Genomic DNA, 18,250 nt, shown 5'->3' on the forward strand with positions numbered 1-18,250 from the left:
TTGAGGTCAATACTAGAGTACACAAACAAAGCCTCATACTAGAGTACACAAACAAAGCCTCACAGGTGTTTGGATCTCCTATCACATCGAAGAATCTTTGGATGCTAGTTAGAAATATTACATATGGTCATGAAACAAACTATAAAAATGAAAAATTTCTGGTTAGAAATATTAAATACAATCTAATTATAAAACTAATTATATGTATGAGAGCTAAACGATAAACAAACATATTAAGCCTAATTAGTTCATAATTCGTTTATGTGATGCTACAGTAAATATTTGCTAATCATGAATTAGTTAGGTTTACAAATTTGTTCTGTTGTTTAGTCTTCGTCCATGTAAATAGTTTGGAAATGCTATCTAAGGCTCAAAAGTGTTGATCATCTCGTGGGAGAACATTTGGATTTGGCATGCTTTAGGAAAAAGTTTTTTTTGGTATGTCCTAACATAGGGCTGGGTCTTTGTATTAGAATTCTAGGTTGATACATTGTGTTTTGGATGAACTATTTTAAGTGGATTGGGTACCCCTTTGAATAAGCTTTCCGAAAAAATATAAGATCATCAAAATCATAGTTCGAATGAAGAAGTTTTGGTCATTTTTAGTTTGGGTGGCACTGCCGAGGAGACGAGGCAGGATAGCACCACGAGGCCTTTCCAAAGTTTCACTAGTTTGAGAAAACCCGCTACGGTGTCAGGAAGAAGGGAGCATAAGAATCACTCGTCGAAAAAGCTATTACAGACAGTTCGACCCGAGAACCTCCCTATACTCTGTAGCGACACACTCCCCGCTTGCCCCTTTAGGAAAAGGTAATCTCTCTCTATTTTTTTAATTAATTGGTCAATGTCATCTCATTCCACTCTTGTGGTAGCACTGTTTTCCTAGGTGGTTCTTCATGTTTCAATTAACAAAATAATCTTATCATGAACAATAATTAAACCAACAATAATGACGAAGCATGATCATGAATCATATAGAATATTAATCCCAAAAGCAGGTAGATCATAGCAAGACTACACAATAATTCATTGGTACGCAAATTGTCGGTTAAACAAAACTAGGTAATCGATTAGGTCCCATTAGCTTAATGGTGTCACGATGATTAACAATCATGAACATTATTAGGTCAAGAAAGTGATCAAGGACACAACTTGCTTTATACTTGCGATAACCTTATAGTCCAGATGCTGCCCCAAAAGTTGGGCTTCAGGTTCCTCAACTTCGCTTCTACACGTAGCAATACATAGAGATAGACAAAGAATAGATGAAAATAACATTACACCAAAGATGGAAACAAACCACACAATAATTGTCGGCGTTTCGACCCCGGGGGGTCCCTGGACCGATGAGTAAATTGTCGCTGCGTGTCCCAGCCCAGATGGGTCGGCGCGAGACGGGACACAAAGGGGGGAGAACAGTAAGGGGAAACCGCGGCCTTTGTGTTGTCCTGCGCCCAGGGCGGATGGATGCGCTTGCAGTAGGGGGTTACAAGCGTTCGCGTGGGAGAGAGAGAGAGCGAGAGCCTTATGCATCGGCCCGTTCTCCCGCGCGGCCAACCTCCTCATACGAGAGCCCTGGACCTTCCTTTTATAGGCGTAAGGAGAGGGTCCAGGTGTACAATAGGGGGTGTAGCAGTGTGCTAACGTGTCTAGCAGAGAGGAGCTAGAGCCCTAAGTACATGCCGTCGTGGCAGTCAGAGAGGTTTTGGCACCCTGTTCATGTGATGTCGTGGCCATCGGAGGAGCGCTGGAGCCCTGCGGAAGTACAGCTGTCGGGGCTGTCGAATCCTTGCTGACGTCTCCTTGCTAACGTAAGGGGCTGGGAGCTGCCGTCGTCATGGAGCGTGCGGGGTGTCATCATTACTTGTTTACTGGGGCGAGCCAGATGGGACGCCGGTCTTGTTCCCCGTAGCCTGAGCTAGCTAGGGGCAGGGTAATGATGCCCCCCTGGCGATGTGGCCAGTCCGGACCCGAGTTTGGGCGAGGTGGCGATTCCTCCGAGGTCAAGGTTGAGTCCGAGCCCTGGGGTCGGGCGAGGCGGAGTCCATCGTCCTCCGGAGCCGAGGTTGAGTCCGAGCCCTGGGGTCGGGCGAGGCGGAGTTCGTCGTCTTCCGGAGCCGAGGCTGAGTCCGAGCCCTGGGGTCGGGCGAGGCGGAGTTCGTCGTCTTCTAAGTCGTGGTTGAGTCCGAGCCCTGGGGTCGGGCGAGGCGGAGTCCGTCGTCTTTCGGAGCCGAGGCTGAGTCCGAGCCCTGGGGTTGGGCGAGGCAGAGTTCGTCGTCTTCCGGAGCCGAGGCTGAGTCTGAGCCCTGGGGTTGGGCGAGGCGGAGCTTCCTATGTCGCCCGAGGCTGGACTTAGCCGCTGTCGACCTCACTCTAGCGAGTGGTACGGCAGTCGGAGCGGGGCAGGCGGCGCTGTTTTCTTGCCAGGTCAGTCAGTGGAGCGGCGAAGTGACTGCGGTCACTTCGGCTCTGTCGACTGAAGAGCGCGCGTCAGGATAAGGTGTCAGACGATCCTTGCATTAAATGCTCCTGCAATACGGTCGGTTGGCGTGGCAATCTGGCCAAGGTTGCTTCTCTGCGAAGGCTGTGCCTCGGGCGAGCCGAAGGTGTGTCCGTTGCTTGAGGGGGCCCTCGGGCGAGATGTGAATCCTCTGGGGTCGACTGCCTTTGCCCGAGGCTGGGCTCGGGCGAGGCGAGATCGTGTCCCTTGAGTGGACTGAGCCTTGACCTTAATCGCGCCCATCAGGCCTTTGCAGCTTTGTGCTGATGGGGGTTACCAGCTGAGATTAGGAGTCTTGGGGGTACCCCTAATTATGGTCCCCGACAGTAGCGGCTCCCAAGCCTCGAAGGGAGTGTTGATACTCGCTTGGAGGCTTTTGTCGCTCTTTTTTGCAAGGGGACCGGTCTTTCTCGGTTGCGTTTCGTTCCGGTGGGTGCGCGCGAGCGCACCCGCCGGGTGTAGCCCCCGAGGCCACGGAGGAGTGGTTTGACTCCTTCGAGGTCTTAGCGCGTTTTGTGATGCTTTGGCCGGTCTGGTTGTTCCCTCATGCGAACTGGCCGTAGCCCGGGTGCATAGTCGAGTCCCAAGTTCTCGGGCTGGTATGTTGACACTGTCAACGGTTTGGCCGGAGCCAGGTTTGCGAGAGCAGCCCCCGAGCCTCCGCACAGAGCGAGAGGACGGTCAACGACAAACTCGGCTTTTTTCATACGCCCCTGCGTCGCCTTTTCGCAAGGAGGAGGGGGGAGAGCGCCATGTTGCCCTCGGAGGGCGCCGAACATGGTGTCTCCAGTGAGTTGCTAGCGGGTGATCCGAGTGGACGCCTGTGCCCCATTCGTTAGGGGTCGGCTAGTGGCCCGGAGGCGCGTTCCAAAAGTACCTACGGGTGATTCGCCGGACCCGGTCCCCTTTTGACGGGGTCCGAGGGCTCGATGTCTCCCTCTGGTGGGATTCCGTTACAAAATCGTTCCCGTCAGTCTCGGAAATGTCCTAGGGTACCTCAGGAGCGTAGCCCGAGCCTTGGTTATGTATCGAACGTACCCAGGGTCATCCCTCGCTCTGCGTGCTCTGAGGCGGCTGTCGAACCCTTCGGGGGCCAGCCTACGAACCCCTGATCAGTAGTGGGTGCGGAGCCCGAGTGGCCTGAGGCGGTCGTTGAACCCTTCCGAGGGGCCAGCCTTCGAACCTCTGACCAGTAGTGGGCGCGGAGCCTGAGTGCTCTGAGGCGGCTCTTGAACCCTTCCGAGGGGCCAGCCTTCGAACCTCTGATCGGTAGGGGGGCTCGGGGCCCGCTTCCTTCGCGGAGAAGGATCCCTTTCGGAGTATCCCCTTTCCCGGTCCCTGTAGCAAGAGAGAGAAAGGGGAAGAGGAAAAGGATACGAAATTGAGCGACGTGGCGCACCTTTTTTGACGCGGTCATTATGGCGGTCAGCTGGTAACCCCCATCAGCACAAAGCTGCAAAGGCCTGATGGGCGCGATTAAGGTCAAGGCTCAGTCCACTCAAGGGACACGATCTCGCCTCGCCCAAGCCCAGCCTCGGGCAAAGGCAGCCGACCCCGGAGGATTCACGTCTCGCCTGAGGGCCCCCTCAAGCAACGGACACACCTTCGGCTCACCCGAGGCCCAGTCTTCGCAGAGAAGCAACCTTGGCCAGATCGCCACGCCAACCGACCGTATCGCAGGAGCATTTAATGCAAGGATCGCCTGACACCTTATCCTGACGCGCGCTCTTCAGTCGACAGAGCCGAAGTGACCGCAGTCACTTCACCGCTCCACTGACCGACCTGACAAGAAAACAGCGCCGCCTGCCCCGCTCCGACTGTCGTGCCACTCGCCAGAGTGAGGTCGACAACGGCTAAGTCCAGCCTCGGGCGACATAGGAAGCTCCGCCTCGCTCGTCCCCAGGGTTCGGCCCCCGTCTCGGCCTCGGAAGATGGACTTCGCCTCGCCCGACCCCAGGGCTCGGACTCAACCATGACTTAGAAGACGACGAACTCCGCCTCGCCCGACCCTAGGGCTCGGACTCAGCCTCGGCTCCGGAAGACGACGAATTCCGCCTCGCCCGACCCCAGGGCTCGGACTCAGCCTCGGCTCCGGAAGACGATGGACTCCGCCTCGCCTAACCCCAGGGCTCAGACTCAACCTCGACCTCGGAGGAATCGCCACCTCGCCCAAACTCGGGTCCGGACCGGCCACGTCGCCAGGGGGACCATCATTACCCTGCCCCTAGCTAGCTCAGGCTACGGGGAACAAGACTGGCGTCCCATCTGGCTCGCCCCAGTAAACAAGTAATGATGACACCCCGCACGCTCCATGACGACGGCAGCTCCCAGCCCCTTACGTCAGCAAGGAGACATCAGCAAGGATCCGACAGCCCCGACAGCTGTACTTCTGTAGGGCTCCAGCACTCCTCCGACGGCCACGACATCACATGAACAGGGTGCCAAAACCTCTCCGACTGCCACGACGGCATGTACTTAGGGCTCTAGCTCCTGTTTGCTAGACACGTTAGCACACTGCTACACCCCCCATTGTACACCTGGACCCTCTCCTTATGCCTATAAAAGGAAGGTCCAGGGATCTCGTACGATAAGGTTGGCCGCGCGAGAGAACGGGCCGACGCATAAGGCTCTCGCTCTCTCTCTCTCTCTCCCACGCGAACGCTTGTAACCCCCTACTGCAAGCGCATCCATCCGCCCTGGGCGCAGGACAACACGAAGGCCGCGGTTTCCCCTTACTGTTCTCCCCCCTTTGTGTCCCGTCTCGCGCCGACCCATCTGGGCTGGGACACGCAGCGACAATTTACTCGTCGGTCCAGGGACCCCCGGGGTCGAAACACCGACAGTTGGCGCGCTAGGTAGGGACATGCTGTGTGTTGACGAATAGCTTCCCGTCAAGCTCCAGATGGGTAGTCTCCAGCAACCTCTCCAACCCGGGACGAAGCTCCGTTTTGGGAATCTCGAGATCATGTCCCTCGACGGCAGCTACGACATGATACTCCTTCCTCCGCCGCGCGACAGCGACAATGGCGGCCGTCAGCCCGCCCGCCAGCGGCAGAATCAACGACGTCTTCCCCACATGGCGGAAGAACAACATCCGGGTTTGTCCCATCACCTCCCCCACCGACGGAGGAGGAGGCGGGGCAACCATGGCCAAGCAGGAGGCGGCACCTCGTCGGCTGTCAAGCAAGTTGACGACGCCGGCGCCCCAGCGGGGGACACGTCGGGCTTCGACCTTGCGTCTGAGACGAAGACGAGCGACGTTTCCCCGCAACACGCCAACCCCAAGCAGACGAACGATGTCAGCACGCTCGCGAAGGACTTGCTGGGCGTCACCCTCGTACCTGAGACAACGGTGCAGTCCGCCCCTGACACAACTTCGTCACCGCCCGTCGACCAAGAGGTACCGACCGATTCCCATCTCGTGCCTTTTGGATTCAGCTTCGACCCACCAAGCGACCTCGCTTCGGTGGAAGCCTTCATAGAGGCATGTACCAACCCTCCGGGGTACCATGTGCGGTCGCCCTAGGACAGACTGACGACCGTCTCGACCTACGGACCCTCGGGTTCCGAGGAAGATGACGAGCCCGACTTTTGTTGGGATTTCTCCGGGCTCGGTAACCCCAGTGCCATGCGGGACTTCATGACCGCATGCGACTACTGCCTCTCCGATTGTTCCGATGGTAGTCGCAGCTTCGGCGACGAGGACTGCGGCCCAAGTCGTGAATGTTTCCACGTCGATCTAGGGGGTCCCGGCGAAGGCAACCTTCTTGGTATGCCGGAAAACGGCGATACCCCTAGGCCTGCACCTCGCGTTGACATCCTTCGGGAGCTAGCTGTGGTCCTAGTCCCTGCGGGGGGTCAGGACGCACAGCTCGAGCAAATCCGCGAGATGCAGGCCAGGCTCGACGAGGGAGCAGGAACACTTGAGCAGTTCTGGCGGAACACCGGGCAGGAATGGGCAGACCAAGCTCCGGCCGGAGAAGCGCGTCATCTACCCCAGGGCATCCAGCAGCCGACGACGTCAGGGCAAGGCCGCCACCGGCTTCCAGTGGGGTCGACCAGAACCTGGCTGCAGCAGCAATACTACTCCGCGCGATGTCGGAACCATCGACCACCGAAGGGCGGCGTATCCAGGGAGAGCTCAAGAATCTCCTAAAGGATGCCGCGGTCCGACGGGCTGAAAGCTCTGCCTCCCAAAGGCAGGGGTACCCCTCGGAGCATCGCGCCGCGACTTCCCGATTCGTGTGGGAAGCCTCGGTCCACACCGGGTGCACGCGCAACACGGCGCCTGTGGCCCCGGGTCGCCTCGGTAACGAGCACCACCACCGCAACCGTCGAGCCCACCTCAACGAGAGGGTGCGCCGAGGCTACCACCCCAGGTGTGGGGGACGCTACGACAGCGGGGAGGATCAGAGCCCCTCGCCCGAACCACCCGGTCCGCAGGCTTTCAGCCAGGCCATACGACGGGCGCCGTTCCCGACCCGGTTCCGAACCCCAACTACCATCACAAAGTACTCGGGGGAGACGAGGTCGGAAATGTGGCTCGCGGACTACCGACTGGCCTGCCAGCTGGGTGGAACGGACGATGACAACATCATCATCCGCAACCTCCCCCTGTTCCTCTCCGACACCGCTCGAGCCTGGCTGGAGCATCTGCCTCCAGGGCAGATCTCCAACTGGGACGACCTGGTCCAAGCCTTCGCCGACAACTTCCAGGGCACGTACGTGCGCCCTGGGAATTCCTGGGATCTCCGAAGCTGCCGCCAGCATCCGGGAGAGTCTCTCTGGGACTACATCCGGCGATTCTCGAAGCAGTGCACCGAGCTGCCCAACGTCACCGACTCGGACGTCATCGGCGCGTTCCTCGCCGGCACCACCTGCCGCGACCTGGTGAGAAAGCTGGGTCGCAATACCCCCACCAGGGTGAGCGAGCTGATGGACATCGCCACCAAGTTCGCCTCTGGCCAGGAGGCGGTTGAGGCCATCTTCCGAAAGGACAAGCAGCCCCAGGGCCGCCAGCCGGAAGACGTCCCCGAGGCGTCCGCTCAGCGCGGCACCAAGAAGAAGAACAAGAAGAAGTCGCAAGCGAAACGCGACACCACCGACGCGGACCTTGTCGCCACCGCTGAGTACAAGAACCCTTGGAAACCTCCTGGAGGTGCCAATCTCTTCGATAAGATGCTCAAGGAGCCGTGCCCCTATCATCAGGGGCCCGTCAAGCACACCCTTGAGGAGTGCGTCATGCTTCGGCGCCACTTTCACAAGGCCGGGCCACCGGCGGAAGGTGGCAGGGCCCACAACAATGACAAGAAGGAGGATCACAAGGCAGAGGAGTTCCCCGAGGTCCACAACTGCTTCATGATCTACGGTGGGCAAGTGGCGAACGCCTTGGCTCGGCACCGCAAGCAAGAGCGTCGGGAGGTCTGCTCGGTAAAGGTGGCGGCGCCAGTCTACCTAGACTGGTCCGACAAGCCCATCACCTTCGACCAGGGCGACCACCCCGACCGCGTGCCGAGCCCAGGGAAATATCCGCTCGTTGTCGACCCCGTCATCGGCAATGTCAGGCTCACCAAGGTCCTCATGGACGGAGGCAGCAGCCTCAACATCATCTACGCCGAGACCCTCGGGCTCCTGCAGATCGATCTGTCCTTGATCCGGACAGGCGCGACGCCTTTTCACGGGATCATCCCCGGGAAACGCGTCCAACCCCTCGGACAACTCGATCTGCTCGTCTGCTTCGGGACTCCCTCCAACTTCCGAAGGGAAACCCTCACGTTCAAGGTGGTCGGGTTCCGAGGAACCTACCACGCGGTACTGGGGAGGCCATGCTACGCCAAGTTCATGGCCGTCCCCAACTACACCTACCTCAAGATCAAAATGCCGGACCCCAACGGGGTCATCACCGTCAGCCCCACGTACCAACACGCGCACGAATGCGACGTGGAGTGTGTGGAGTACGCCGAGGCCCTCGCCGAATCTGAGGCCCTCATCGCCGATCTGGAGAGCCTCTCCAAGGAGGCGCCAGATGCGAAGCGCCACGCCGGCAACTTCGAGACAGCGGAGACGGTTAAGTCCGTCCCTCTCGACCCCAGCAACGACGCCTCCAAGCAGATACGGATCGGCTCCGAGCTCAACCCCAAATAGGAAGCAGTGCTCGTCGACTTTCTCGGCGCGAGCGCCGAAGTCTTTGCGTGGAGTCCCTCGGACATGCCTGGCATACCGAGGGATGTCGCCGAGCACTCGCTGGATATCCGAGCTGGAGCCCGACCTGTGAAGCAGCCTCTGCGCCGATTCGACGAAGAAAAGCGCAGAGCCATAGGCGAGGAGATCCACAAGCTGATGGCCGCAGGGTTCATCAAAGAGGTATTCCATCCCGAATGGCTTGCCAACCCTGTGCTTGTGAGAAAGAAAGGAGGGAAATGGTGGATGTGTGTAGACTACACTGGTCTAAACAAAGCATGTCCGAAGGTTCCCTACCCTCTGCCTCGCATCAATCAAATCGTGGATTCCACTGCTGGGTGCGAAACCCTGTCTTTCCTCGATGCCTACTCAGGGCATCACCAAATCAAGATGAAAGAGTCTGACCAGCTTGCGACTTCTTTCATCACACCTTTTGGCATGTACTGCTACGTTACTATGCCATTTGGTTTGAGGAATGCGGGTGCGACGTACCAAAGGTGCATGAACCACGTGTTCGGAGAGCACATTGGTCGAACGGTTGAGGCTTACGTCGATGACATCGTAGTCAAGACGAGGAAAGCCTCCGACCACCTCTCCGACCTTGAAACGACATTCAAGTGTCTCAAGGCGAAAGACGTAAAACTCAACCCCGAGAAGTTCGTCTTCGGAGTCCCCCGCGGCATGCTCTTGGGGTTCATCGTCTCCGAGCGGGGCATCGAGGCCAACCCGGAGAAAATCGCAGCCATCACCAACATGGGGCCCATCAAGGACTTGAAAGGCGTACAGAGGGTCATCGGATGTCATGCGGCTCTGAGCCGCTTCATCTTGCGCCTCGGCGAAAGAGGCCTGCCTCTGTACCGCCTCTTAAGAAAGACCGAATGCTTCACTTGGACCCCCGAGGCCGAGGAAGCCCTCGGGAACCTGAAGGCGCTCCTTACGAACGCACCCATCCTGGTGCCTCCCGCTGCCGGAGAAGCCCTCTTGATCTACATCACCGCTACCACTCAGGTGGTCAGCGCCGCGATCGTGGTCGAAAGACGAGAAGAAGGGCATACATTGCCCGTCCAGAGGCCGGTCTACTTCATCAGTGAGGTACTGTCCGAGACCAAGATCCGCTACCCACAAATTTAGAAGCTGTTGTACGCGGTGATTCTAACGCGGCGGATGTTGCGACACTACTTCGAGTCTCATCCGGTGACTGTGGTGTCATCCTTCCCCCTGGGGGAGATCATCCAGTGCCGAGAGGCCTCGGGTAGGATTGCAAAGTGGGCGGTGGAAATCATGGGCGAGACAATCTCGTTCGCCCCTCAAAAGGCCATCAAGTCCCAAGTCTTGGCGGACTTTGTGGCTGAATGGGTCGACACCTAGCTCCCGGCAGCTCTGATCCAACCGGAACTCTGGACCATGTTTTTCGACGGGTCGCTAATGAAAACAGGGGCAGGCGCGGGCCTACTCTTCATCTCACCCCTCGGGAAGCACCTCCGCTACGTGCTGCGCCTCCATTTCCCGGCGTCCAACAATGTGGCTGAGTATGAGGCTCTGGTTAACGGGTTGCGCATCGCCATCGAGCTAGGGGTCCGACGCCTCGACGCTTGCGGCGACTCGCAGCTTGTCATCGACCAAGTCATGAAGAACTCCCATTGCCGCGACCCGAAGATGGAAGCCTACTGCGACGAGGTTCGGCGCCTGGAGGACAAGTTCTACGGGCTCGGGGTCAACCACGTCGCCCGGTGGTACAACGAGACTGTGGACGAGCTGGTGAAGATAACTTCGGCGCGAACAATGGTTCCCCCGAACATCTTCTCCCGGGACCTACATCAACCCTCAGTCAAGACCAACGACATGCCCGAGCCCGAGAAGGTCTCGGCCCTGCCCGAGGCTCCCTCGGCTCAGCCCGAGGCACCCTTGGCCCCCGAGGGTGAGGCACTGCACGTCGGGGAGAGCGGAATGGGGTCCCGCCTGATCGAGACTGGTAGACCCCATACCTGCAATATCTCCACCGAGGAGAGCTGCCCCTCGACTGAGCCGAAGCTCGGCGACTGGCGCGGCGCGCCAAGTCATTCGTCTTGCTGGGTGACGGGAAGGAGCTCTACCACCGTAGCCCCTCCAGCATCCTCCAGCGATGCATATCCATCGCCGAAGGCCAGGAGCTCTTACAAGAAATACACTCAGGGGCTTGCGGTCATCACGCAGCGCCTCGAGCCCTTGTTGGAAACGCTTTTCGACAAGGTTTCTACTGGCCGACCGCGGTGGCCGACGCCACTAGAACTGTCCGCACCTGCCAAGGGTGTCAGTTCTACGCAAGGCAGACGCACCTACCCGCTCAGGCCTCGGGGGCTACACCCGGCGGGTGCGCTCGCGCACACCCACCGAAACTCAATGCAACCGAGAAAGGCCGGTCCCCTTGCAAAAAAGTGCGACAAAAGCCTCCAAGCGAGTGCCAACACTCCTTTTGAGGCTCAGGGGCTACTGTCGGGGACCATAATTAGGGGTACCCCCAAGACTCCTAATCTCAGCTGGTAACCCCCATCAGCACAAAGCTGCAAAGGCCTGATGGGCGCGATTAAGGTTAAGGCTCAGTCCACTTAAGGGACACGATCTCGCCTCGCCCAAGCCCAGCCTCGGGCAAAGGCAGCCGACCCCGGAGGATTCACGTCTCGCCCGAGGGCCCCCTCAAGCAACGGACACACCTTCGGCTCGCCCGAGGCACAGTCTTCGCAGAGAAGCAACCTTGGCCAGATCGCCACGCCAACCGACCGTATCGCAGGAGCATTTAATGCAAGGATCGCCTGACACCTTATCCTGACGCGCGCTCTTCAGTCGACAGAGCTGAAGTGACCGCAGTCACTTCGCCGCTCCACTGACCGACCTGACAAGAAAATAGCGCCGCCTGCCCCGCTCCGACTACCGTGCCACTCGCCAGAGTGAGGTCGACGGCGGCTAAGTCCAGCCTCGGGCGACATAGGAAGCTCCGCCTCGCCCGACCCCAGGGTTCGGCCCCCGTCTCGGCCTCGGAAGATGGACTTCGCCTCGCCCGACCCCAGGGCTCGGACTCAACCATGACTTAGAAGACGACGAACTCCACCTCGCCCGACCCTAGGGCTCTGACTCAGCCTCGGCTCTGGAAGACGACGAATTCCGCCTCGCCCGACCCCAGGGCTCGGACTCAGCCTCGGCTCCGGAAGACGATGGACTCCGCCTCGCTCGACCCCAGGGCTCGAACTCAACCTCGACCTCGGAGGAATCGCCACCTCGCCCAAACTCGGGTCCGGACCGGCCACGTCGCTAGGGGGCCATCATTACCCTGCCCCTAGCTAGCTCAGGCTACGGGGAACAAGACCGGCGTCTCATCTGGCTCGCCCCAGTAAACAAGTAATGATGACACCCCGCACGCTCCATGACGACGACAGCTCCCAACCCCTTATGTCAGCAAGGAGACGTCAGCAAGGATCCGACAGCCCCAACAGCTGTACTTCCGCAGGGCTCCAACACTCCTCCGACGGCCACGACATCACATGAACAGGGTGCCAAAACCTCTCCGACTGCCACGATGGCATATACTTAGGGCTCTAGCTCCTCTCTGCTAGACACGTTAGCACACTGCTACACCCCCCCCCATCGTACACCTGGACCCTCTCCTTACGCCTATAAAAGGAAGGTCCAGGGCTCTCGTACGAGAAGGTTGGCCACGCGGGAGAACGGGCCGATGCATAAGGCTCTCGCTCTCTCTCTCTCCCACGCGAACGCTTGTAACCCCCTACTGCAAGCGCATCCATCCGCCCTGGGCGCAGGACAACACGAAGGCCGCGGTTTCCCCTTACTGTTCTCCCCCTTTGTGTCCCGTCTCGTGCCGACCCATCTGGGCTGGGACACGCAGCGACAATTTACTCGTCGGTCTCAGAAATGTCCTAGGGTACCTCGGGAGCGTAGCCCGAGCCTTGGTTATGTATCGAACGTACCCAGGGTCATCCCTCGCTCTGCGTGCTCTGAGGCGGCTGTCGAACCCTTCGGGGGCCAGCCTACGAACCCTTGATCAGTAGTGGGCGCGGAGCCCGAGTGGCTTGAGGCGGCCGTTGAACCCTTCCGAGGGGCCAGCCTTCGAACCTCTGACCAGTAGTGGGCGCGGAGCCCGAGTGCTCTGAGGCGGCTATTGAACCCTTCCGAGGGGCCAGTCTTCGAACCTCTGATCAGTAGGGGGGCTCGGGGCCCGCTTCCTTCGCGGAGAAGGATCCCTTTCGGAGTATCACCTTTCCCGGTCCCTGTAGCAAGAGAGAGAAAGGGGAAGAGGAAAAGAATACGAAATTGAGCAACGTGGCGCACCTTTTTTGGCGCGGTCATTATGGCGGATGTGAAGCGTCGCCCGCTTCGCCTGCCAAAGGTGCCGCCTGCCCTGCTGCAGAGTTAATGCGACGTGACGAGTGGTTCGCGGGGCAGCCGTTGTGCGTGGGCGAGCCGTTCGAGGAACGGAACACGGGCACGTCGTCTTCACGCCGTGGGAGAGGGCTCTCTCGCTGTCCCAGGAGGGGACGTGAGCCTGCTGACGACTCGACTGCTGCTTCCGCCCGCCTGCCACCGCCATTACTGTCGGCCCATTTCTGGACGTATCAACCGTCGCGCCTTCTCCCGTGGCTGACTGACCTGTGACCGATGTGCTCGGTTGGCACTGTTGGGCCATGCGCAGGGTCGCCTCGAGTCGCGGCACCGGTTCCGCAGTCGAGAAGGCGCGGTACTGGCGCGAGTCGCGGTGCAGTTTCTCGCACGTAGTAACCGGTGCACCGGTTACATGACGTGTGGGCCTAGGCCTCCATGCTGGACGCGTCGAAGTCGAAAGGGTGCGCCCCCTTGGTGCAGTTGCATGCCGCCTGCATGGCGGTCCGTCCTTTCACCCGTTGGTCTGGGCGAAAGTGGAGGAGCGCTTGTAACCACTGGGCAGTTACACGTACCGCGCGCGGCGGTTTGGCCTCTTCTGTCCTGGGCCAGCTTGCATGACGCGTGGGACCCAGCCCCCGTGTCGTAGGGGGAGGACCTTGGAGCGTGTTGGAGAAGACTCAGCCCGCGACGGCTAAGGATGTAAGTGGGGAGAGTTGCCTTTAAAAGGAGGGCGCCCCCCTTGGACGGCAACCATGTCTTCGCACTCTCCTCATGCATCGCGCCCTTCCACCTTCCGAGCCCCCGGATGGGGAGCGCTCGCGTTGCTTTCGTCTTGCTGTCGTTGGAGGAACACAACTTCGCAGAAGTTGGTACCTTTCAGCCATCGCTCGACTTCAAGGATTTTCATCAGGCAGCCCGGCTGCATCCCCTCACCGGTGGCCACCCAAGACGGTGACCACCAGTTCGATGGTGGGGAGAAGCGAGTCGGGCTGTGGCCTCTGCCCCGCCCTCAGCTTCAAGGATCTCCATCATCCTTACTGGGGTGGAGGACGGGCTGAGCCGGAGCTCTACCTCCCGCACGGGTTCGTGGGTCACCCTCTCCTTCAGCATTTAGGGGGAGGGTGCTCACTGGCCTAGCGGACGGGGCGGACTCCGACAACGTGGGGCTGGTCGGCCGCGAGTGTTGTTAGCTTCAGCGCGTTGGGCTTGCTGGCTCAGCTAGCTCTGGCTCGGCTCCCGGTGCCTCCTCCCGCCGTACGAGCGGTCGCCGCGCCGCGCACACAGGAGGGTCGCCCAAGACGTCGTGCGCTGCTAGGGCGGCGTTCGTGTTCTTGGGCTGTCCTGCCTTTGCTCTGGTACGACACCTCTTGCGCGGAGGTTGGTGCTTCGCCTGTCCGAGAGGATCCGAGTGGGGATCTACCGGTGGGCAGATGGTTGTCGTCGTCGACGTTGAGGTGGTGGCGGCTGAAGAAGTCCTCGTTGCCGACGAGATCGCCGCCACCATCCGCGCTCCGGGCCTCCGGCTCTTTGGCTTTGATAGCTTGTCCTCACCCCTCGAGTGGGGACGTGGGCGAGGAGCTCGTCGCAGCAGCGTCCGCCCTGAGGTCATCGCTGCTGCTGTTTGGCCACTCGGAGCGGAGGTCGTTGTCGCTGCTGCCGGAGCGGGCGTCGGCGAGCCACGAGGGGTTTTGTCGCCCCGCAGGCCCTCCAATGTGGGGGTTGTTCGTACCTGCGGGGGTGGAACCGGAGTTCCGTTTGTAATGGCACCTTGAGTGCCAGTGTTTGTTCATTGTGGCTGTCGGGGCCCGAACACTTTATCATCGTAATATAAGGTTGTGTCTCTTTTCCTCCTGTTTTGCGTATCCGGACTCGTTCGTCAGTAGCAGGATTGCTTACCCAAGTAAGAGTTATCTTTCGCGGTAGGCGACGAGTGAGGTATCCGTATCCCAGAGGCGTAGGAGTCCCTCGGCTTGGTCGGCCTTGCCACTTACATGCACTCTTATTCGTTTCTTGGGGTCCTGTTACTGATATAGCCGGGAGACGCGAAAGTCGTTTTGATGGAAGACTTTTTTCGAGGAAAATTTTGATCTGGAGGGGGTTCGCCCCTTCTAGCCCCCGAGGGAGGGTCGGGCTTTGCCGAGGCAAGGCTGACCCTTCCTTGATGGTTAGACTTTATTGGCTTATGTAAACGAGGTGTATGAACGACTTGAAAACATCTTAAGGGTAGAAGCGACGTAGCTGTCGGATGTTCTAAGCGTTTTTGTAGACCTCGCCTTGACTGTTGGCCAGCTTGTATGTTCCGGGCTTCAAAATCTTGGCGATGATGAATGGCCCTTCCTAGGGAGGCGTGAGCTTGTGGCGCCCTCGGGCGTCTTGTCGCAGCCGAAGCACCAAGTCACCCACCTGGGGGTCTCGGGACCGAACCCCTCGGGCGTGGTAGCGTCGCAGGGACTGCTGATACCGCGCCGAGTGTAGTAAGGCCATGTCCCGAGCCTCTTCCAGCTGGTCCAGTGAGTCTTCTCGGTTGGTCTGGTTGCGTCGGTCGTCGTAGGCCCTCGTCCTTGGGGAACCGTATTCTAAGTCTGTGGGCAAGATGGCCTCGGCCCCATAGACTAGAAAGAACGGTGTGAAGCCCGTGGCTCGGCTCGGCGTTGTCCTCAGGCTCCAGACCACCAAGGGCAGTTCCTTCATCCATCGCCTGCCGAACTTGTGGAGGTCGTTGTAGATCCTTGGCTTGAGTCCTTGCAGAATCATGCCGTTGGCATGCTCTACCTGCCCATTCGTCATGGGGTGAGCTACGGCGGCCCTGTCCACCCGGATGTGGTGGTCCTCACAGAAGTCCAGGAACTTTCTGCCGGTGAACTGGGTGCCGTTGTCGGTGATGATGGAGTTCGGGACCCCGAAGCGATGGATGATGTTGGTGAAGAATGCCACCGCCTATTCGGACCTGATGCTGTTTAGGGGTCGGACCTCGATCCACTTGGAGAATTTGTCGATGGCAACCAGTAGGTGCATGTAGCCCCCGGGTGCCTTCTGCAAGGGACCGACGAGGTCCAGACCCCACACAGCAAACGGCCAGGTGATGGGTATTGTTTGCAGAGCCTGAGCGGGTAGGTGCGTCTGCCTTGCGTAGAACTGACACCCTTGGCAGGTGCGGACAATTCTAGTGGCATCGGCCACCGTGGTCGGCCAGTAGAAACCTTGTCGGAAAGCGTTTCCAACAAGGGCTCGAGGCGCTGCGTGATGACCGCAAGCCCCCGAGTGTATTTCTTGTAAGAGCTCCTGGTCTTCGGCGATGGATATGCATCGCTGGAGGATGCCGGAGGGGCTGCGGTGGTAGAGCTCCTTTTCGTCACCCAGCAAGACGAACGACTTGGCGCGCCGCGCCAATCGCCGAGCTTCGGCTTTGTCGAGGGGTAGTTCTCCTCGGTGGAGATATTGTAGGTATGGGGTCTGCCAGTCTCGATTAAGCGTGACCCCATTCCGCTCTTCCTCGATGCGCAATGCCTCACCCTCGGGGGCCGAGGGTGCCTCGGGCTGGGCCGAGGGCGCCTCGGGCAGAGCTGAGGCCTTCTCGGGCTCGGGCGTGCCATCGATCTTGACGGAGGGTTGATGTAGGTCTCAGGAGAAGACGTCCGGAGAAACCGTTGTCCGCCCCGAGGCTATCTTAGCCAGCTCGTCCGCAGTCTTGTTGTATCGTCGAGCGACGTGGTTGAGCTCGAACCCGTAGAAGATGTCCTCCAGCTCGGATATCCAGTGAGTGCTCGGCGACTTCCCTCGGTATGCCAGGCATGTCCGAGGGACTCCACGCAAAAACCTCGGCGTTCGCACGGAGAAAGTCGACGAGCACTGCTTCCTATTTGGGGTCGAGCTTGGAGCCGATTCGGATCTGCTTGGAGCCATCGTTGCTGGGGTCGAGAGGGACGGACTTAACCATCTCTGCTGGCTCGAAGTTGCCGGCGTGGCGCTTCGCATCTGGCACCTCCTTGGAGAGGTTTTCCATGTTGGCGATGAGGGCCTCGGATTCGGCGAGGGCCTCGGCGTACTCCACGCACTCCACGTCGCATTCGTACGCGTGTCGGTACGTGGGGCCGATGGTGATGACCCCGTTGGGGCTCGGCATCTTGAGCTTGAGGTAGGTGTAGTTGGGGACAACCATGAACTTGGCGTAACATGGTCTCCCTAGCACTGTGTGGTAGGTTCCTCGGAACCCGACCACCTCGAACGTGAGGGTTTCCCTTCGGAAGTTGGAGGGAGTCCCGAAGCAGACAGACAGATCGAGTTGTCCGAGGGGTTGGACGCATTTCCTGGGGATGATCCCGTGAAAAGGCGCCGCGCCAGTCCGGATCGAGGACAGATCGATCTGCAGGAGCTCGAGGGTATCAGCGTAGATGATGTTGAGGCTGCTGCCTTCATCCATGAGGACCTTGGTGAGCCTGACGTTGCCGATGACGGGGTCGACAATGAGCGGATATTTCCCCGGGCTCGGCACGCGGTCGGGCTGGTCGCCCTGGTCGAAGGTGATGGGCTTGTCGGACCAGTCTAGGTAGACTGGTGCCGCCACCTTTACCGAGCAGACCTCCCGACGCTCTTGCTTGCGGTGCCGAGCCGAGGCGTTCGCCACTTGCCCACCGTAGATCATGAAGCAGTCGTGGACCTCGGGAAACTCCTCTGCCTTGTGATCCTCCTTCTTGTCGTTGTTGTGGGCCCTGCCACCTTCCGCCGGTGGCCCGGCCTTGTGAAAGTGGCGCTGAAGCATGACACACTCCTCAAGGGTGTGCTTGACGGGCCCCTGATGATAGGGCATGGCTCCTTGAGCATCTTATCGAAGAGATTGGCACCTCCAGGAGGTTTCCGAGGGTTCTTGTACTCAGCGGCGGCGACAAGGTCCGCGTCGGTGGCGTCGCGTTTCGCTTGCGACTTCTTCTTGTTCTTCTTCTTGGTGCCGCGCTGAGCGGACGCCTCGGGGACGTCTTCCGGCTGGCGGCCCTGGGGCTGCTTGTCCTTTCGAAAGATGGCCTTAACCGCCTCCTGGCCAGAGGCGAACTTGGTGGCGATGTCCATCAGCTCGCTCGCCCTGGTTAGGGTCTTGCGACCCAGCTTGCTCACCAGGTCGCGGCAGGTGGTGCCGGCGAGGAACGCGCCAATGACGTCCGAGTCGGTGATGTTGGGCAGCTCGGTGCGCTACTTCGAGAATCG

The sequence above is a fragment of the Zea mays genome, chromosome 3, assembly GCF_902167145.1.
Source record: "Zea mays cultivar B73 chromosome 3, Zm-B73-REFERENCE-NAM-5.0, whole genome shotgun sequence".
Taxonomy (NCBI): domain Eukaryota; kingdom Viridiplantae; phylum Streptophyta; class Magnoliopsida; order Poales; family Poaceae; genus Zea; species Zea mays.